Source organism: Chaetura pelagica, unplaced genomic scaffold (assembly GCF_000747805.2).
Source record: "Chaetura pelagica isolate M959 unplaced genomic scaffold, ChaPel_1.0 scaffold107, whole genome shotgun sequence".
Taxonomy (NCBI): domain Eukaryota; kingdom Metazoa; phylum Chordata; class Aves; order Apodiformes; family Apodidae; genus Chaetura; species Chaetura pelagica.
In genome coordinates this window covers 1,550,559-1,554,098 of record NW_009953979.1, presented here as the reverse complement: position 1 = coordinate 1,554,098, position 3,540 = coordinate 1,550,559, and positions in this window count along the sequence as shown.

The following is a 3,540-nucleotide window of genomic DNA, read 5'->3' as shown; positions in this document are numbered from 1 at the left end:
CCAGGACAACGCTGGAGTTAAAACACCTCACAAAAAAAAAAAGTGTCAGAGGGATGTGCCCGCATCCCGGAGCGTCACTTGGGGGGTCACCCCGACGGGGGGGGTCACCCCCGTGTTCCCGTTTCTGGCTGGGGTTCCTCCCTCTCTGAGGAGCAGGGAATTTCGCCACGGGCGGGCTGATGCCCAGCCCGTTTCTCTTCCATCTGCGGCGTTTTCAGGCAGTGGAAATGCCTGGGTTCTGATTTCCCTCCGCGTTGCAGCCGGGACAGAGCGCGGGGGGTGCGCGGGGGTTTCCCCAGCGCGGCTGCGGGATGAGCGGGACGGAACAGGGTTCGTAACGACCCCGTTCCACCGGAAAGCTGAGCCGTTTCATGGCATTTTAATTTCTAGAGAGCCACTGAATTCAGGCGCAGGGCTGAGGGGGAGAATTTCTGTGTGTGGGGGGGGGGGGATTCCAGACCGTCCTACACTTTGTTCCTGTTCCCCTTCAACTCTGCCTGGCTGCGTCTCCAAACTAAAAACACAAATTTAAGAGGTGTCTTTGGGGTGTGCAGCTGAGCTGCTGGAGGTACCAGCCTCCTAAATCAGCCCTTAACACCGATGGGGCTGCAAAAAGCAACCAGCAAGGAGCAGGTGGGCCCATCTCCATCCCAAAAGTAAGGGCTGTTTTGGCCCCTCAGCGAGAAAACACTTGAGAGGTGCACCCTGGTTGCACTTAAATTAGGAATTGCAACAGAATAAAAACCCACAGTGGTCCCACACATCACCCAGGGATGGGGATGGGGGTTGCAGCCAGATGAGGACCTCCCTGAGGACTGGAGCATCACAGTCCCCCAGCATCAATCAGTGAGGCTGGGGTGGTTTTCCCCATGGCCAACCTATTGGCACCCTTAGTACTGGTTTTAGCAATGGCCAGCACTCCCAATAGGAAATAAAATAAAATGGCAGCAGGCTGAAATATTTCCTTGGGTCTTCAAAAGCCAAGGAGCCTGACCCAGGCTTGGGATGTCAGCCCCAAATCCTGGCTCCATATGGAGATGCTGCTGCGGACGAGGAGCCTGCTGGGATGTTGGGTACCACACCATCACCTTCCAAGCCATGGGAGTGTTTTAATTGGCTCCATTGGATTCTTATTCCCTTATTATCATGGCAACATCCTTCAGCTGATGTGATGTCTTGCAGCAAGGAGCCCATAACTCATCCCTCCTCCTCTCCCCTTCCAGAAGCCCATTTGCTCACTGCATTTCTATATTTTATCCAGGAAAAAAAAGTCATTTTTCAATTAACTTTTCCAGGCTTTCCTGGACCTCTAGCATATCTGCTCTGAGCTGCCTTTCCCCCATCTTTCCCAGCTCTTGCCCAGCATCACCAGAAATCCACTCCCACTCCCACTATTAGCTAGAGTCATTATTTTTGTGCTTAGGTTAAAAAAAATAATGAAACATGAAGACACCAGTGGTGTGGTCGGTCCATCCATCCCCACCTGTGCAATATCCAGCACTGTCTCCCCTCTCTTTGTTCCTTCAAATGCATCATCCCACGTGGTGGGGTGTTGGGGAGGGGAACATCTTAATGAAGCAACATAAATAAACACAGATAAAATCAATCAAAAGCCCTGAATGTTAAACACGGGGCCTGCTGGGACAGTTTGGACTCTATTAAAAAGCTCTGCACATTCCTCTGGTGACTCAGAGGTTTTTATGTGCTAAATACGACAGTGATGTAGCAGTTTTTCTCTTACAGAGTGCTAAAGGCTGGAGTTTGGGGGTTACTTTTTTGCTGTGCTCCTCCTTGCTGGGAGGGTGCTGGGACCCACAGAGGGTGCGAGGCTGCTTGGCTGGAGGAGAGATTTAGTTGCTACTGAGCAAAGAAATCCCTTGTTACTGTTTTTTTTTTTGTTTGGTTTGGCTGTTGGGTTTTGTTTGTTTGTTTGTTTCTGTGTGTGTTTTTGTTTTTTGTCGTTGTGGGGTGTTTTTTAATCAGTTGCTGAACCTGTTTCATTAAGCTTTGAGCTCCTTTTCCCCAGTGGGAGCAGAGGCAGGTGCTTTGGGCTCAGAGCCATCCTCCACTCTCCAATGGGATCATTGGCACCTCGGAATCCAAATCCTGCCCCAAAACCACACACCACACACACACCCCCTAGGGGGTTTCTGGTATGTCTGGGTTGTTTCTTGGCTCCATCACAGCCCCTATAGATATCCCATTGCCTATAACTGACAGCAATCTCCTGAGGAAGCTGACTGCAAGTTATTTCCCTTCCTGGGAAAAGCTGCTCCGTCACAGCCCAATGTCACCCCTCAATGGTCCGAGGGACACAGAGGGGGCCTGGGCAGCAGAGGGAACAAAGCTGAGTCCTCATCCTGTGTCCAGTAGAGGATGGCACAGGGTTGGGAGGCGAGTGAAAGGGAGAAGAAGATTCAACCAGGGGGTGAAAACTCATTTACCCGCCCCGTGGCAGCGCGGCAGGTGCGGGAGGTGGCTGCGGGGACTTTCCGACCACCTGATGGATGTTGGGGGGGGACACACACAACTGCTTTTCTCCCCCAGAACAGCCGCCGGTGGGAAATGAGTCACCGGTTTCAATCTGGTTTCTCGCCAGCCCCGTCCCTGCCACCATCCATCAGGCGGGGCTGAGCCGAGCAGATTTTTTTCCCCAGGGAAGATTTTTTGTTGTTGTTGTTGTTGTTGTTGCAGGAAGGAGGAGACAGGAGGGTGCCGGGGCCCTGGGGCCATAAGTGAGTAGATGGTTTGAACATCGTCCTTCCTGTCTTTCAAGTGCTGGCCCCAGGGGTTGAACAGAAATACAACAAGCAGTGAGGGGGGGACAGGGAGCAAACATGACCGTGATTCCCAGATGGTTTTGGGGGGCAGAGAGCCTCATCCCACAATTTTCCAGCTCTTTCGACCCCCAAATTCACACACACACTGTTATGGATGTGCTCATGCTACCCACCCCATGGGTTAAACTCTTTTCCCTGCAAAAGTCTTTCTCTGTCCTGAAGTATTTTTAAACATTTGCCTAAACTCAGGAAGTTTTCCAAAAAAAGAAAACAACAAATCAGTCTATGGTGCTGATTTTCCCACCCCACGCTGGGATCAAGCCCATCTCCAGACAAGCCACCTGCTCTCAGTGTGGAGGGGATGTACGATGACAAGCCCCCACCACTCGCTGCTGCTGAGCTCTTGTGTGTATACAATGCTGGATTGTTTGGAGTTGGATGAGGCATTAAAGATCATCTAGTTCCACCTCCCTGCCATGGGCAGGGACACCTCCCACCAGACCAGGTTGCTCCAAGCTCCATCCAACCTGCCCTTCAACACTGCCAGGGATGGGGCAGCCACAGCTGCTCTGGGCAACCTGGGCCAGGGTCTCACCACCCTCACAGCAAAGAATTTCTGCCTCAGATCTCATCTCCATATCCTTCTCCTCTTGCAGCTTGAAACCATTACCCCTTGTCCCATCACTCCCTGCCCTTGTCAAAAACCCCTCCCCAGCTTTCCTGTAGCCCCTTCAGGTCCTGGAAGGTGCTCTAAGGTCTC